This window comes from Podarcis liolepis (assembly GCF_965112155.1).
Source record: "Podarcis liolepis genome assembly, chromosome: 5".
NCBI classification, from domain to species: domain Eukaryota; kingdom Metazoa; phylum Chordata; class Lepidosauria; order Squamata; family Lacertidae; genus Podarcis; species Podarcis liolepis.
The window spans coordinates 25,821,419-25,839,565 of NC_139556.1; the positions used below are offsets into that span (position 1 = coordinate 25,821,419).

General features: G+C 41.2%; 1 long non-coding RNA gene across 1 annotated transcript; it reads left to right on the forward strand.

The window, feature by feature from the left end:
* The first annotated feature begins 2,306 nt into the window (after window positions 1-2,306).
* LOC310707963 lies at window positions 2,307-8,886 on the forward strand. Its single transcript, XR_014526783.1, has 3 exons — window positions 2,307-2,462; window positions 6,574-6,630; window positions 8,684-8,886. It is a non-coding gene; the product is annotated as an uncharacterized lncRNA (long non-coding RNA).
* Window positions 8,887-18,147: the final 9,261 nt, after the last annotated feature.

Sequence of the window (18,147 nt, forward strand, 5' to 3'; positions counted from 1 at the left end):
GTGAAAATCCGCTGGTCAGAACGCCAATGGCTCATTTTCCGCCTACATGGAAACATGGCGTGTGCACCACCAAATGCTGAAGTGGCCAATTTGCAGATGTTTGGCGCCGTTTTTGAGTGAATCGGTGCAAATGCTGCATTTCCTGGTAGGCCCCAAAATGAGCCCTCGGTGCCCTGACACAGTTTTTGCCAAAATTCCGACGTCCAATTCACTCGAAAACGGCACAAAACACCTGCAAATTGCCCCCTGCAGAGTTTGGCGCTGCATACACCATATTTCCACGTAGGTCAAAAGATGAGCCATCAGATTAGTTTTCAGAAATCGGGCAAATGCCCCATAAAAGCAGCCACGGGGGTTAAATAGTGCCGAAAATGCCTTTTAAAAACCCTCCAAAAATTTCTTGTAGCTTTAATGTCTGTGGTGCATTTGAGTGTTCCACAGGGGGAAACGAAAGCTTTGACCCCCAGTGCCTTGAAACCATTGATAGTTTGTGAATCATAGGCATCTACATTGGCTGTGCTCCTTTGAGCAAAGAAAGGTGTGCTACTGTCACACCTTATTTTGAACTTCATTGTTTTTAAAAAGCAATCATGATGCGTGGCCTTCTGGACTTTGACACCATCCTGATGAGACTGCATGCCTTCAGCCCGGGAGGTGTTTTACAAAAGTATTTGCAAAGGTTCATATCCTTCTGTTAATCATAAACTCCGACATTATAGTGCTGTGTTAGAATTTTATTATTTACAGTTCATAATGCTCTGATCTTGGAATGCCACAGTGTCATAAATTAACTATGTACTTGTGCCGGGGGGGGGGGGTCATATGAAAACAGATGTATTGAAATATGGGTAATATTATTTCTGTCGGGAGTGACAGAATTTGGGGGAGATGTTAAGACCGTATATATTATTTTTGTTGGTTTGATAAATTAATTAATATATGATGTTCATTTCCCTCCCCATCACCTGTTGCATTATTCTACAATGCACAGTAAAAATTAAGATTAAATACCTTATTGGCCCGAATATAAGCCGCACTTCTTTTCCAAATTCACGACCTTAGAAAAATTGGCATTTACGATATTGCTGCTGAAACAGACATACAGTAAAGCGGAACAACAACAAAAGTTTTATTGCCGATTTGCAAGCTTAAGACTGTTCATTTGCCATTTACGGGTGTGAGAGCCTGCGGAATTGTCGCAACTGAATATTGTTTTGCGATTTTAGCGATTGTACGGTAACTTTTGCGGACTTGCAAAATCAAAGGCTCAAATTGGCTTGGAGTAACGATTCTACCAACCGCATCAATTTTCAGCCTGTAACCCAATTTTAAGGGAGAGGCTTATATTCGGGTATTGTCTTTTTCTCCCCTTGAATTTTAAAGGTGTGGCTTATTTGCAGGTGCTGCTTATACTTGGGTCAATATGGTAATGACAATACTCTCACTCTACAAGAGTGATCCATTGTGGGAATAGGTTTCTGCCCGCAGAAAATGCCCACCGGCATTAGATGATTGTGTGTTGCACATGCTTCAGTGTACATAGGATTGCTTGCCACCAGGATGGATTTGATTGAAATCTAATCGATTTAAATCACTAGTCAGTAAGACATGATTTAAATCTTTCTTTCTTTCTTTCTTTCTTTCTTTCTTTCTTTCTTTCTTTTACAGAAAGAATTAATCTTGCTGGTATAATCTTAGTATTTACAACCAGATGAAGGGACAGTGCGAGTTACAGTTCAAAATATCTGGTGGGCTGAAGTATGACTACTGCAATGGAATAAATGGACAAGTCCCCAGACACCTAGTTATACATCTCAGACCCTCCAAGTGTCACTGTTTTCCAGGGAGAGTCCTGGATTGACAGAGGCTGTCCTGGTTTCTGATGTGATCCCAGAATGTCCTGTTTCTATAATGTACATAATCAAGGATGAAAAATTGGTGAAAAACATCACTCCCTCTGTCAAGGGACAGAGATTGTGGGAATTGTAGTCCAAAACACCTGATGGGAAAAAGCAATTGTCCTCCCTGAATCCTATAAAAGTCTTCAGGCTTGTGAAACAAATAGACCTTTTCCCCTCTCAAGGCCTCCCTCTCTTTCCGCCAGGGAAGCGGGGTTTGATTTATTAGTCCCAAAATCCCCAATCTGAGCAGTGAAGCTGCTTTATGATATAGATATATATATATTGGCAGACTTCCAGCTCTGAGCATAGGAGCAAGAGTTGGCTATCTGTTAATCCTGAATAAACCAGTACAAAGGCCGAGGCTCCTACAGCAATCATGTTTTATCATACCGGGCCGCCCCAATAAATAAACCTTGCACCGCTGTTGGTGAACAGCAACGACTGCCTGAGTCTCTTTGGAAGACAGTCTGCAGCCGGGTGGAACCATGAAGTTTTTGAACCTTCTTGGCTTCCTAGTCATCTTGATTCTCTGCCTCGGGACCTTTTCGGCTGAAAGTGCCGGTAAGCTATGGACTCCACAGCAGGGAACACTTGGCAGGGCTTTATTTTCACAAGGACTTATTTGCCGGGTTGCGCCAGAAGTCCCTCTGACCCAGGGCTCTGTTGCCATCAGGGTGGTAGTGCCGGGAGTCTTGAATTTTAAAGGTGCAGATTATTTGCGGGTGCAGCTTATAGTCGGGCCGATACGGCACTTGCTCATTTTTAGATGTCTGATTATTCGGACAGGCCTTTCAAACCTGAGATCCTTTGCCAAGCAGTTCTTACCAATGTGTTAAATATCATAATGTGTGTATTTTAGTCTGAATTATATTTTATATGAAAGCGCAATTTATATTTATATTCAATACTTATAAAATATATTTTATAATATATTCAGATTAAATAAATATTTGTTTATTTTTAAATAAATGAATATCCTATAACCAAATAAGCCATTTCAGGTTCTAGCATGGGGGACAGGGTGGAATTTGTGGCAAGATTCAAACATCTGCTCTATTATTTGTTCATGGTTGCCATAAAATGATTAGCCTGCTTGTATTTTTTTGTTCCATATGCTTTCTTTTTTATATTATATTGATTCTGTGATTGATATCTGTATTTGTTTATATCAAAGGTTCCCAAAAACTGGTATACAGACCACCAACGGTCCACGAGTTTCATTCAGGTGGTCTGTTTCATATTATATTCTGAATTGTACCTAAAAAATAAAAAATAAATTGTTATCTTGCAAGTTACTTTGGACACAATCTTGTGAAGAAGCAGCACACCAGTGACTGAAAACAGCAAAGAGAAGTATATTGGAAAAGAACTTATGGGGATTACTTTTGTATACCTCATAATAACTAGAGATGTGTGCGAAGAGAATAACCAAAACATAGGGAATGGGGGAATTGCCCTCAGACTGCCAAAGATGAAGAACTATTATTTCACCAGTGAATATTCTGAAAATTGTGGTTCCCAGGGTGGGTTACGAGCATTTAAAATATGCTGAAAACAGCTTAAGAAACTTAAAAAATAATAATTAGTTGTGTTGATGCATTTCTGATGGCAATCTGAGTAAAATCATGGAAAGCTACGCATCCTCTATTTCTCCAGGCGACACTGCTGGGCTTCCTTCTGCAGTCTTCAGAATATGAGCCTAGAATTTAACCTCTACAACACCTGTTTTTGTTGTTGGGGTTTTTTCTGGGGGTTTTCTGGCTATTTCATAAGTAGGAATGGCAACAACAAAATGCTGCCATGTCTCCTCACAACCTAAGAGGTGCCCTCATTTCAGAGTGCCTGCCAGCCAGCCAACCATCGCCCAGTTTTCTTCTCAAGTGAAACTCATAATTCTGTGGCCTCATTTGGCTGGCTTCATGTGCCCGAGGCAACCCCTTAAAAATAAATATTTGCTGTACTTCTGTAAGACTAAGTTTGCTCGCAGAGGGAGTGATGTTTGTCACCAATCTTTCATCCTTATCTTTCTTTATGTGCATTACAGATTTTCATTCTTGGCTGGTTATTCATAGTAAAACAACAACAACAACAAACCTATGGTTACGTGAAACATACTCAATAAACACACAAGACGTAACCGGCTGTACTTTTGAATAAATAAAGTATACTATTCATTGTATCAAATTGTAGATTTCAACGGAAGTCTCATAAATTTCAATGAAAAAAGCAGAAGACCCAGTGGATCAGTTCATTCTCTAGTCAGTTCATGCATAAGGTCCATACATGTATAAGTGTCTATTCCACTTGTTACAGGACTGTTACAGTTCCACAGAATCCTTTCACAGAGTCTAAGACAAGGCTTTCCCGAATATTAGCCTTGTTTCATCATCCTAGGCTTCATCAGTAGAACAGGCTTATAGCAATCCACCCTTCACGTGGATTATTGGACTCTATGAACAGACAGATTACGTCTTGTGTGTTTATTGGTTATTCATAGTGGCTCATTCCCTCTGGCTCTTGGCTCTTTGCATCTAGCATGCTTTGTGCCCAACTCTCTCTCTCTCTCTTTTAAAGTGGATTTGCTGCACTAGGGTGCTAGAGCACACCATTTTTCAGGAGGGATTCAAGCACATACTGTGCATTTAGGTTTGTGCAATTTGAGTGCACTAAAATGCTCTATCACCCTAGCGCAACAAATCCACTTTTTTAAAAAAAGCTATAGCCCTTCCTATCTTGTTCATAACTGACATAACTCTCTAGATAGCTGAGACAGACAGAGAGAGAGAGAGAGAGAGAGAGAGAGAGAGAGAGAGAGAGAGAGAGAGGTGAGTAACTAACAAAACAGACATTTCTTTCTTTCTTTTGATACTTTATTGAAATTCATAGATATAAACAATATTAAGAAAAGAAAAAAGAAAACAATCTTGTATAAATAATCTTATGTAAATTTACAGAAACAAATTGGTTCAAACTTATACAATCTCTTTTGTCCTTACACAGATAAACTAGACTTCCGGTCATTTCCCGATGTATTTTACCTTTCTAATGTCAAATGTACTTATCATTATTACCTTAATCTTTTTATATTTTCTTATACTTTCTTACAACATTCATACCAGTTTTTCTTATTTCTTGTTTGTTAATTTACACAGGGGTCATTCAAATGCTGCCATAGATATTATACCACTATTATGTTTTTGTAAATATCTCTTAAACATATCCCATTTTTGAATAAATGATTGTTTTGTTTTACCTCTTATTCTATTAGTCAATTGTGCCATTTCCACGTATTTTAATAATTTATTCTGCCATTCCAATAAAGATGATACTTTCCCCCCTTTCCAGTACATTGCAATCAGTATTTGGGCTGTGGCTGTTGCATATAGAAAGATTTTGTTTACATTTTTTGGTATATCTTTACCTAACATCCCAAGCAAGAAGGCTTCTGGTTTTTTAAGGAATGTTAATTTGAAGATCTTTTTCATCTCATCATAAATGAGATTCCAAAACTCTTTAATTTTTCCGCATGTCCACCACATGTGATATGTATCTCCTTCACATTCCCCACACTGCCAGCATTTATTTGAGATATCTTTATACATCTTTGAGAGTTTTGATGGAGTAAAATACCATCTAAATTGCATCTTCATCAGATTTTCTTTAATGGTATAACATTCTGTGAAGTTCATGTTTGCTTTCCATAGAGTTTCCCACTCACTCATCGGGATAGTGTGTCCTATGTCCTGAGCCCATTTTATCATCACTGCCTTAACCTCCTCCTCCTTGACTTCCCAGTCAAGGAGGAGTCACTACATCTTTGAAATTATCTTAGTTTTATTGTTTAGTAATTCTCTTTCAAATTTAGAGGGCTCAGTGACAAAACCGTTTTTTAAATCTTGCTTCAATGTTTCGAAGAGTTGGTGGTACTCTAGCCATCCCCAAAGTTGATTTTTAATTTCATCATAGTTTTTAAGCTTTAATTGATTACCATCCTCTATTAATAAAGAGTTATACGTTAACCAGCTTCCTTTCATATTTTTCTTCTTAGCAGCCTTCGCCTCTAGGGGAGAAATCCAGCGTGGGGTTTTGGGTTCCAAAACAGACATTTCAAATTCTTACAGCAAAACATTTCAGCTTCCACCTTCATCCATTGCCCCTATAAAAGTGCTTCTGTTCTTAAGGTGGCAATTCTGCAGCTGTGAGGATGGAAGGCCTTCATTTGCCGAAGCTAAGCAATGCTGGTTCTATTCTCCAGGCTGAGGCCATGCAAGGCTTAAAATGTCTGGCATACCCATCCTGAAGTTATCCCTTGTTGCTACATTGTTGAATTTCTGGGCCTCTCTGTAGCAAGTAGCTCTATAGCCTGTAGGATTCATCAATAATTGCATTCCATCTCCAAAGTTCTAAAACTGCTCCCTTGGAAACATCATTCTTATTAGAGTAACTGATCAAGGTGGAAGCTGCAAAGTTTTGCTGTAAGAATTTAAAATTTCTGTTCTGTTAGACACTGTATATGATTTTAGTTATTTACTGCACCCTCCCAGGATTCAGAACAAACTTGTCTGAAGTGCTGTTTGATGCTTTCACAACTTATTATCTATCTATCTATCTCTATATCTATCTATATTTTCCCTCAATATTTATCGGCAACATTTTTTAAACCATTCCCTAGGTCCTAAAAGTAGAAGAATTTGCTGCCACAAAATGAAGACTGCACATCACAAGAGAAGTATGGTTTTGTTAATGATGAACAAAGATATGGGTGTCCGCCAGGCATTCCTTAATGCAAACCACACCAAATGCCTACAGACAGAAACTAGAATGAAACTAAGGGAACTTTTTTTAAATGTGATAATAATTTTTTTATTAATTTTCAATTATAATTCAATAATAGCCTCATTATAACAATACTAATTTATAATACAATTACCAATATCAATCATTTAACCAAATTAATCAATTTAGGTAAGGTGTCCCCCCCACCTGCTAGAATTGATGATTTGATTATTTTCCTTGTTTCTGTGTTCCAAAATCTTATTGATCTCAATTACATTCCGGTCATCATAATAATCCTTTGTATAATTGTATATGAAACTAAGGGAAATGGTGGCAGGAGCCACTCACAACCCACTCGTTCATGGAGCCAAGCCTCATAAAATTTTCAATATGGATGGCATAGGAAATACCATCCCAAAACTGTGATGGTAGCTATAAATTACTGCAATTGCATGACATCAGGTTTTTTCTGATGTAAAGGTAAAGCTTAGGGCAAGGACTCCTGAACGGTTAGGTGCAGTCGAGTTCAACTATGGGGTATGGCGCCCATCTCACTTCAGGTGAGGGAGCTGGTGTTTGTCCACAGACAGCTTTCCGGGTCATGTGGCCAGCTTCTGGCGCAATGGGACGAGTGCCAGAGTGCACAGAAATGCCGTTTACCTTCCCGCCGCAGTGGTACCTATTTATCTACTTGCACTGGTGTGCTTTCGAACTGCTAGGTTGGCAGGAGCTGGGACAGAGCAATGGGAGCTCACTTTGGGCACTACTTTTTAAGGAGAATGTCTATACAGTGGTACCTCGGGTTACAGACGCTTCAGGTTACAGACGCTTCAGGTTGCAGACTACGCTAACGCAAAAATAATAGCTCGGGTTAAGAACTTTGCTTCAGGATGAGAACAGAAATCGTGCGGCGGCGGGAGGCCTCATTAGCTAAAGTGGTACCTCAGGTTAAGAACAGTTTCAGGTTAAGAACAGACCTCCAGAATGAATTAAGTTATTAACCCGAGGTACCACTGTGTCTGTGGGACACGGGTGGCGCTGTGGGTTAAACCACAGAGCCTAGGGCTTGCTGATCAGAAGGTCAGCGGTTCGAATCCCCACGACGGGGTGAGCTCCCATTGCTCAGTCCCTGCTCCTGCCAACCTAGCAGTTTGAAAGCATGTCAAAGTGCATGTAGATAAATAGGTACCGCTCTGGCGGGAAGGTAAAAGGCATTTCCGTGCGCTGCTCTGGTTTGCCAAGAAGCGGCTTAGTCATGCTGGCCACATGACCCAGAAGCTCTACGCTGGCTCCCTCGGCCAATAAAGTGAGATAAGTGCCGTAACCCCAGAGTCGGCCATGACTGGACCTAATGGTCAGGGGTCCCTTACCTTTACCTTACCACTGTATCTATATGTCTCTATATATCTATAGATCTATAGATCTATAGGTCTATAGATCTAGATCTAATCTATATCATCTATATCTGTATCTGTATCTGTATCTGTATCTGTATCTGTATCTATATCTATATCTATATCTATATCTATATCTCTATCTCTATCTCTATCTCTATCTCTATCTCTATCTCTATCTCTATCTCTATCTCTATCTCTATCTCTATCTCTATCTCTATCTCTATCTCTATCTCTATCTCTATTTCTATATCATCTATATCTATTTCTATATCATCTATATCTATATAAAATCAGTTACTTTATGAAAAGTCATTGCCCTCAACATTTTGCATCATGGGATTTAGACAAACAGGAATAGGGAAGAACAAGAAAGACTGAAGATAAGTTCTGGAAACAGGAGAAGAAAAGACTAAGGTTGCTCTGCAAGTTCCTGAAGGACTGTCATACAGAAGAGGGGAAATAATTATTCTCTGCTGCACAGAGCAGAGCTAGATTTATAGCTTTTTTTAAGTTAAGGGAGGGTAGCTTAAGCTAGAGCATGAGGAGAAATGTCTTAACATGTATGCTAAATTCTTTCAGTTGAACATTCTCCACCTCTTTGTCTTACAGAGATTAATACCAGAAGTGCCAAGCGACACAACTGTGTGCCTTGTCAGAGATCCAGACATCCACACATACCTCTTCCTGTTGGACCACTTCCTCTCAACTGAAGTGAAAGTTTCAGAAGATTTGGGCAAACACATTTCATAAGCGCACATGGCTTTGAGCTCTCCCTTCCCACCTTCATTCCCTCATTAAACTTTCTCCATCCATTCATGGGGTATTCTTGAGTGACATTGGCATCTGGATTTCTAACTGGGGGTTCCCAAAACTCAGTTTCAGCAGGTTGTTTGCATTCCGCAACATTGTACATGGTTGTATCTGTTTGCAGCCCCAGAGAATTGTGGGAGTGAAGGGATCAAATTTGGGGATCATATGCTGGCAAGCAACCCATTCCTGCTCTTTTCATGGGAGAGTCATAGGGGAACATAGGGGTGTAGCAACATCGCATGAAGTTTGTGTTTTTTTCCACACTACATGTATATGAATGAAATTTAGTGTGACATTCCAGTATATTGGCCCCAAAGCCACAAATCCTTATTGCAACAAGTAGAAGGTAAAGGGTCCAGTCGCGGATAACTCTGGGGTTGTGGCGCTCATCTCACTTTACTGGCTGAGGGAGCCGGCGTACAGCTTCCGGGTCATGTGGCCAGCATGACTAAGCCACTTCTGGTGAACCAGAGCAGCGCACAGAAACACTGTTTACCTTCCAGCCAGAGCAGTACCTATTTATCTACTTGCACTTTGACGTGCTTTCAAACTGCTAGGTTGGCAGGAGCAGGGACCAAGCAACGGGAGCTCACCCCATTTCAGGGATTCAAACCGCTGACCTTCTGATCGACAAGCCCTAGGCTCTGTGGTTTAACCCACAGCACCACCTGTGTACCTCTATTGCAACAAGTACTGCCGTGTGAAAATAACACTAGAAAACAGGGCAGAAGTGTTAGCATTATAATTAGGAAAACTGATGCACTGTTCCTGTGTCTGAATGCATCCAGAGTATCTTGCCCTATCGGTGTCATGGCTCTGCTATCCTTGCATCATGCTCCCCAGACCCCAACCCCAGATAAATAAAAGACCACTAAGTTTGGTTGGGATTGAAACAGGCCACAGCGTTATGGAATTCAGAATCTTTTATTAAAAAATTATGTTTCAAAATGGAGGGCGTCTTATACACAGACAGTGCATTGGTGGGACTTGGATTGGTTGGTATTACGCTGATTGTCAGCGGCTATTGTGCGTGTTATTGGTGGCTGCATCATGTGCTGGTGCCGATTGGCTGTCGCCTTGGCAATTGGGTGGGTGATTTGCAGCTTCTGCCGGCAAGGGGACAGATGGTAGACAGAACTTGCGACGCATTCCCCCCTTTTAAAAGCTCAACAATTCCGAGCCATTCTCCGCATTTTCTTAAATTGGAGCCCCCCAAAATACGGGCGTCTTATACATGGGGGCATGTTATACATGGAAAAATATGGTAAATAATAAATTATTATTATTATTACCCACATTGTCAATTCCTTTGCATTGGCCCAAATCATCCCCCCCCCACTGGATGATCAAGGCATCTGGGGGGCCCTTGGGACTCAATTCTTGCCATTATCAGGGACATAAACTCTTGCCACTTCATGCCCCAGCAGCCCAGCCAGTGAATCTGGGAGCCAGTTGGGAGCCCGGGCACAGCCCCCAAACCAGTGGTGATGGTGTGCATCTGTGCCCAATGCACAATACTGTGCCCGCATATCCAGAGGTTCTTGTTTTATTTTGGAATTTGTTCAGTGAAGATCTGTTGCTATTGACCTTTCTCGCCGATCAACTTGTTTCCACTCCAAAAGCATCAGATTCCATTCTTCCTTTTTGCTCTGCCACCGCTAAGAGGGCTGGTCATCTTACTGAAATCAGTCTCACTAAATTAATTTTCATATTTCTATCCAATGCTTCCTTCAAAGAGCTCAGGGCTGCATACAAGGGGCTTACCCCGTGTTATTTTCACTAGCAACTCTAGGAGGTAGCTTAGAGTAAAGTGAATAATTGAACCAAGCTCCTTTATAGACCAATTCTATACTCAGAAGTAAATCCCACTGAGTTCAATGAGACTTCCTCCTGAGTAAACTAGGAAAGCCTAAGTGCCAAATGGGGATTTGAACTCACGCCTCCCTATTTCTTCTCCATTACTCACCCCGTACCACTGTTTTGCCTACACCCTTGTGCAAATTAATTGAAACAAACAATGTAGTTTATTGTACAAAACTCACATATACATGTATAAAACTCACATATACGTACATTAGTAATGGATATGACCTCCGCTATTTTTAAGCAGCATTAGAACATGATTAGGCATGGAGTCTACTACAGTGGTACCTCGGGTTACATATGCTTCAGGTTACATACGCTTCAGGTTACAGACTCCGCTAACCCAGAAATAGTGCTTCAGGTTAAGAACTTTGCTTCAGGATGAGAACAGAAATTGTGCTCCGGCGGCGCGGCGGTAGCAGGAGGTCCCATTAGCTAAAGTGGTGCTTCAGGTTAAGAACAGTTTCAGGTTAAGAACGGACCTCCGGAACGAATTAAGTACTTAACCCGAGGTACCACTGTAGTTTCAAACAGTCACTGTTGATTTTCGGATCCCTGTACCACACTTGAATCAGCGCCTGAATGAGCTTCTCCATAGTCGTACAGTCTACAGCACAGAGGCGACTTTTGCATATAGCCCACAAATTCTCAATGGGATTTACATCCAGGGAATTCCCTGGCCAATCAAGTACCTGTATTTGCTGCTCTGTCATGAATTCCTTCACCACTTCGATGTGTGACAGGGGCTAGGTCCTGCTGCAATATCCCAGTACCGCCAGGATACCTCTTTTCCAGCTCTCTTTCATAGAACCTCAATATATTGTGGCGAGTGCATCATTCCTTCTATTGACTGCAGGCTTCCGACGCCATAATGATCAACTGACTTTTTGTGTTTGTTTTGAGTACAGGATTATGAGTAAGATAGAAAACATGCTTTGTTTCAATTAATTTGCACAAGGGTGTATGTAACACAATGCAGGTCTACTCAAAAGTAAGTTCCAGGACTTACTTCCAACTGTGGCATGTTTGCAGATCTTTTATTAGATTTCCTTCTGAGTAAAGCCGTTTCAGTACTGGGGAATTCTACACGGCAATGAATGGCCTTTAAGCACTTATCTCTGTGATTCACTCACTTTCATTTCACAGTGTGGGTGGAGTGAACTTTTGATACGCTCCCATTTATTGCTAAGCAATTACAGTAGTTCAAAAACTAACCAGCAGAGGGCTGCCGAATCCAGAGGTATGAGCAGCCCCATTGCCCTGACCTACTTTGCATCAAACATATTTGTGGCATGCTTGCAGATTGAATGATCTTGGTCCGACTGCACTGGCTACCAATTAGTTTCCGGGTCCAATTCAAAGTGCTGGTTTTGAGCTATAAAGCCTTAAATGGCTCAGGACTGCAATACCTCAAGGACCACTTCTTTCCATATGAACCTACCGAGACCCTGATCATCTTCTGATGCCCTCCTTCGTGTGCCTTCTCCACGAGAGGTCCAGAGGGTGGCAAAACGAGAATGGGCCTTCTCTGCAGTGGCTCCCCATCTGTGGAATGCTCTCAATATACAGCTTTAACCAGCAGGCAAAAACGTTCCTTTTTCACCAGGCCTTTACATGATTTGATTGCCATCCTATGCCCTTTTAAAATGTGGCTCTTTTGAGGGCAGGTTATTGGGCTGTTGTTGTTTTTATTTTGATTACATATTTTGTGGTTTTGTATTTTGCTTTGTGAACTGCCCTGAGACCTCCGGGTATAGGGTGGTATAATAATAATAATAATAATAATAATAATAATAATAATAATAATATGAAAAGCACCCTACAAACCTATCATGCCCTTCAACGTTTCTCCAATGAAAATACGGATGTCAATAATAATAATAATAATAATAATAATAATAATATGCATGTGTTCAGCTAAAAAGAAAGAAAGCAGAACATTATGGGATCAGATCAGAAACCGGGACGGCTTCTGTAAATTTGGGGCTGTCCCAGAAAAATAGGGACACTCGGAGGGTCTGTCCTAGGCATGGGAGTAACAACTTTTGGAGTTAAGGGGGCTGCACTTTCCTTCTTGTTTTTCTCTTCACTGGGAAATAAGAACCTGTATCAAATGTCTCTAGAACTTTCTACTCTTTGGGGAAGTGGAGGAGCCATGCATGAAACACAGACATACAGTGGTACCTCAGTTCTCGAACATCTCCATTGACAAATGTTTCGGAACCCGAAAGCTGTAAACCTGGAAGTAAATGCTTCTATTTTCGAACACGCCTCAGAAGTCGAACGGCTTCCACTGTGTGTTTTTCAATTTTCTCCATTGACCTTGCAGACAGCCCTTTGTGCCTCGGTTGTCGAATGAATGGTCTTCCGGAACGGATTACGTTTGAGAACCAAGGTACCATTGTACTTGTTCTGGCTGCAACTGTTTTTTTCAGTGGAACCACAGGCTTCAACTGATACATGGTTTATGTATTTTCTTGCAGGTTTTAATGCACATTTGCGAAAAGCCTTTAGCCACTTAATCTGGCCTGAAAATCGACTGCAGAAACCAGAATTCAGTGCAGCAGTCGGAATAAAGCTAAACATCTCTGTTAATGAGTCATACCATTGAACCTCGTTTCCCGTCAGTGTCTTCAGTTGCGGGGGAAGATTTATTTCACAATTTCCCTTTGACTCACCTTCTGCCTGGCAAGGGATAAGAACATGGATTTGCCGCGTGATAATCCTCTCGTAAGCACAATGCCATCTGTCCTCCTTACCAAAGTGTAAGTGGAGAAATCAGGTCACCCTGTGGCAGCACAAACAGGCAGATCCCACGACTGCACGGCCATTTTGATTTCCGTGGTGTGGCAGGCCAACTCGGAGCTGTGTCTCTGTGTGTGAGTTCCACCCCATCATACTCAGATGACCAATGAATGGAACACACACAGACACTAATTTTTATTAGATTTTCTGTTTAACAATTTTAAATACTCATTTAAACAATTTCAATGACTTCCCTTCTTCTCTTTCCTTGGTTCGTTTTACATACCATAAATCCCTGCATATTTTACATAAACTAAACCATCCAGTATTCCATTATTACATCCAACAAAACTTATTTATACTGTTGAATTTATCTTAATGCTGCCGAGGGAGCCTGCGTTTGTCCACAGACAACTTCCGGGTCATGTGGCCAGCATGACTAAGCCGCTTCTGGCGAACCAGAGCAGCGCATGGAAACGCCGTTTACCTTCCCTCTGGAGCGGTACCTATTTATCTTCTTGCACTTTGACATGCTTTCGAACTGCTAGGTTGGCAGGAGCTGGAACCAAACAACGGGAGATCACCCCGTCGCGGGGATTTGAACCGCCGACCTTCTGATCAACAAGCCCTAGGCTCAGTGGTTTACACTCAAAAGAGTCAAGTAGTAACACTGCCGCTATTAAGTTGTGGAAAAGTCCAGGGTGAATCCTTGTTCCTGGCATGCTACATTTCATTTGAACTGTAGCCAAAGCATTTTCAGCTCTTTCATGATGCTATAGGCAAATTACACTTGCGAATGAGTGCCTTGGAGCACGCACAGAGCGCCTGTCCCTAATTGCTGAGAGTCTGCAAGTTCTTCTATTTGTGTATTTATTTATTTATCTCATCTATCCCACCTCCCAAGGCAGTGTTTGAGATTAGAAGTTTAAAATTAACATTCTGTTATGAAAGTAAAAAAGGTTAGAAGACATTAAAATGAATATTAAACAGTGATCATAAAGCCCTTGATTGAACTACAGAATGGGTAAAAAGCCGAATAGGCAAAAAGGCGTTGTAAAAACTGCAATATTCAATTCCGTCTCCTGGTCAACTGCATGCACAGATGGATTGGCTAACAGTACAATTAATGGCACAATTGCACACCCTTGCCCGCACAATTTGTTTTTAAGATAAACTTTTACTTTCCAGACCGCAGTACATTTGTCCAGCTTCTGTCATGGCTGATGAAATTCATAAAGCAGCAACTGTAAATGTATTTTATGAGCAACAGGTAAATAGCACCAGAGGGGCAGAGCCAGACTTCCAGACTTCACAGACTTCCATCCTCCCCTCCATGGAGTCCTCTTGTCAACATTTTTCACTGCATATCATGTTTTCCTCTGATTTTTTCATAGTATTCTATTTAAATCCATAGTTCTCTTCACGTTGCAAGTGTTATTTCAATCCTGCTAATGTTTTTAACTGTTTACAGTGTTCTTTTAAATATATTACAAACTTTTCCCAGTCTTTATTAAAGTTTTTGCCATTGTGGTTTCTGGTTTTTCCAGTCATTTTGGCCATCTCTGCATAGTCCAACAGTTTTGTTGTCCTCTCTTCTTTTGTAGGTATTTTATCTTCCTTCCATCTTTGTTATAGAAGCATCGGGGTTGCTGTCGTCACATACAAAAACAATCTTTTGTACTCCCTTGGTATCTCTGCACCTACAATTCCTAATAAAAAGGCTTCTGGTTTTTTTTAAACATATGTTATTTTAAAGACCTTTTTCAACTCATTATATATCATTTCCCAATATGCTTTTATTGCCTTACAGGTCCATCACATATGATAAATGGTGTTCTCTTTTCCCTTGCATTTCCAACACATATTTGAAGTATTCTTATACATCTTTGCTTATTTACTGGGAGTCAAATACCATCTATACATCATTTCCATATAGTTTTCTTTCAATGTACTGCATGCCGTAAATTTCAAATCCTCTCTCCAGAGTTTCTCCCATGAAGAGAGTTGAATATTATATCCAAAATCCCTTGCCCAATGTATCATTACCGCTTTAACCTCTTCATCTTTAGTGTACCATTCTAACAACATCTTATACATTTTAGACAATATCTTTACCTTATTTTCCAAGCTCTGGATTGTATATTCCAGAGTATTTCTGAGCCCATGCTCTGTGGCTTATATTTCAACTGCAGCCATGCCGATTTCTCGAACCCAAAGCCTCTGCATGACTTTTGGGTCTACCAAAGGACACAATTTGCCTGTCCGCCAAACAGCTTCTTGTACAGGAACTCCCACACCACTGTTTCCAATGTATTGATCCATTTCCTTTTTCTCTCTCATTGGGCAGCTGCTTATGTAATGCCTTTTTACGGCTGATAGGGTGAGTAAATTAGGCTTATGCTGATCTTGTTGCATTCAGTCAGCCATAGACCTAATAAAGTGGACATCCATCATCTGCTGGCAGAGCCCAGAGGCGCCATCGTTTTGTTCCAGCTAGAGCATGGAGACCCAAGTCATGAACTCATAAGCCTCCAGTGCCCTAACCCAAGAGCCGAGAGGATTGCTGCACATTGCACATGGTAACCGTTTCCTTACCCTTTACAGAATGACAGATGGGGATCTAGCGGGAAACTAAAAAACAGAAATAAAACAAAACACGAAAGCTTTCTAGACACACACACACACACAGAGAGAGAGAGAGAGAGAGAGAGAGACCTCATGCTCCTTTTTGCTCCCATGTATCCCTGCCACTTAAAGCTGAATGATACTTTATTATTTACAATTTATGTAGTAATGTTTGATGAACATGTTGCTTTACAGGTGAGCAAAATGGCCAGTGCCTTCCTGAGGACCTTAGAAATCTAATAGCCGAGGTAAAAAGGTAAAAAGGCAAAGGACCCCTGGATGGTTAAATCCAGTCAAAGGCGGTTATGGGGTTGCGGTGCTCATCTTACTTTCAGGCCAAGGGAGCCAGCGTTTATCCACAGACAGTTTTCCAGGTCATGTGGCCAGCAGGACTAAACTGTTTCTGGCACAACGGAACACTGTAATGGAAATCAGAGCACACGGAAAAGCCATTTACCTTCCCGCCACAGCGGTACCTATTTATGTACTTGCACTGGCATGCTTTCAAACTGCTAGGTTGGCAGATGTTTCGAGACTGCGATTCCCATCATCCCTGACCACTGGCCTTGTTAGTTAGGGATGATGGGAGTTGTAGTTCCAAAACATCTGGAGGGCTGAGTTTGGGTGTGCCTGGTATTATACATGGATAGTGCATAGGGTGGACGTTTGATTGGTTGCTGCCGTGGCTGTCAGTGGCTTATTGGTTCCTGTGTCAATGGCTGGTGTTGATTGGCTGATGCTGTGGTAATTGGGCGGACGTTTGGCAGCTTCTGCCGACGATGGGACAGACACGAGACTGATTTTTTGACGCGTGCAGGTGAGCAATTTTTGGCAATCCCCCCCCCTTAAAAAGCTAACCAACCCTGGGTAATCCTCCCCCCAAAAGTTCAACAACTCTGAGCCCATTTTCTTAAATTTGAGTCCCCCCAAATAGGGGGTGTCTTATACATGGGGGTGTCTAATACACGGAAAAGTATGGCAAATCCACCAGTAATATGTTATTTTTGCATCAATGACATGTCTCAGAATACATCCTCAAAAAAACCCCACACCCAGTCTGGAGGGACTCTTAATGATAGTGGGGTTAGCTCAGTCGATAGAGCATGAAACTCATAATTTCAGGGTTATGGGTTTGAACCCCACATTGGGAAAAAAATTCCAGTATTGCAGAGGGTTAGACTAGATGATGCTCAGTGTCCCTCCCAACTCTACAATCCTATGATTGTCTGGCTCCAACCCTGCGTCATATCTAGTTCCACCTTGAGAAAAATCTTTGCTCCTCATTTCTAGAAAGTAGGGGAAATGTATACTTGGGCTAAAACCACGGTTGTTTACAAGTCATTTTGCCCCTAGTGAAAGTAGTTTAAAATCCAGTCATAACGACAGACCATTTTGCATCCCTGAGGGGAGAAAGTGCCTCTGCATTTCTAGGTTATGATCAGATAAAGAATGTCACAAAGTCTCAGCATAATGGATTTTGTTTCCACGGCAATCCACAATATTGACTATGGGTACTTTCTGTTTATCAGGCTCAGATCAGGCCAGATTGAGTTCTGTGGAATATATTTATTTGGCAATTACTGCCAGTTGGATCATAAAAATGTATACTTTATTGGAGGGTTGTTGTTGTTTTGTGTTTTTGGAGGGGATCATGGTTTTATTTGGCACTAATTGGAATAAGATGGTTTTTTATCATAGTGGCATAACTGAGTAAAATCAACCAGCTTTTACTCTCCCTTTTAAAAAAAACCTCATTTTGCCCAACAAGAAGAAAGAAATTCTAAACCTGTGAAAGTGACAGAGTTGGGGGTGGGGCTTGGAATTCCTTTGACAGACTCCAACTTCTGCAGCCTTCCTCTCTACCTGTTTCTGCAATGTGAATATGTTTTTCAGAGAAAGTATGCTTTTAGAGCATCCCTAAATTTGCACACTTCATAATGGATGTGAAATACGGATGGACAAAGTAGACCCACTTTGGAATTTTCAGTTTGTGCCTTCGCAGGTCAATTCTGTATCCAGGGCAGCTGTCT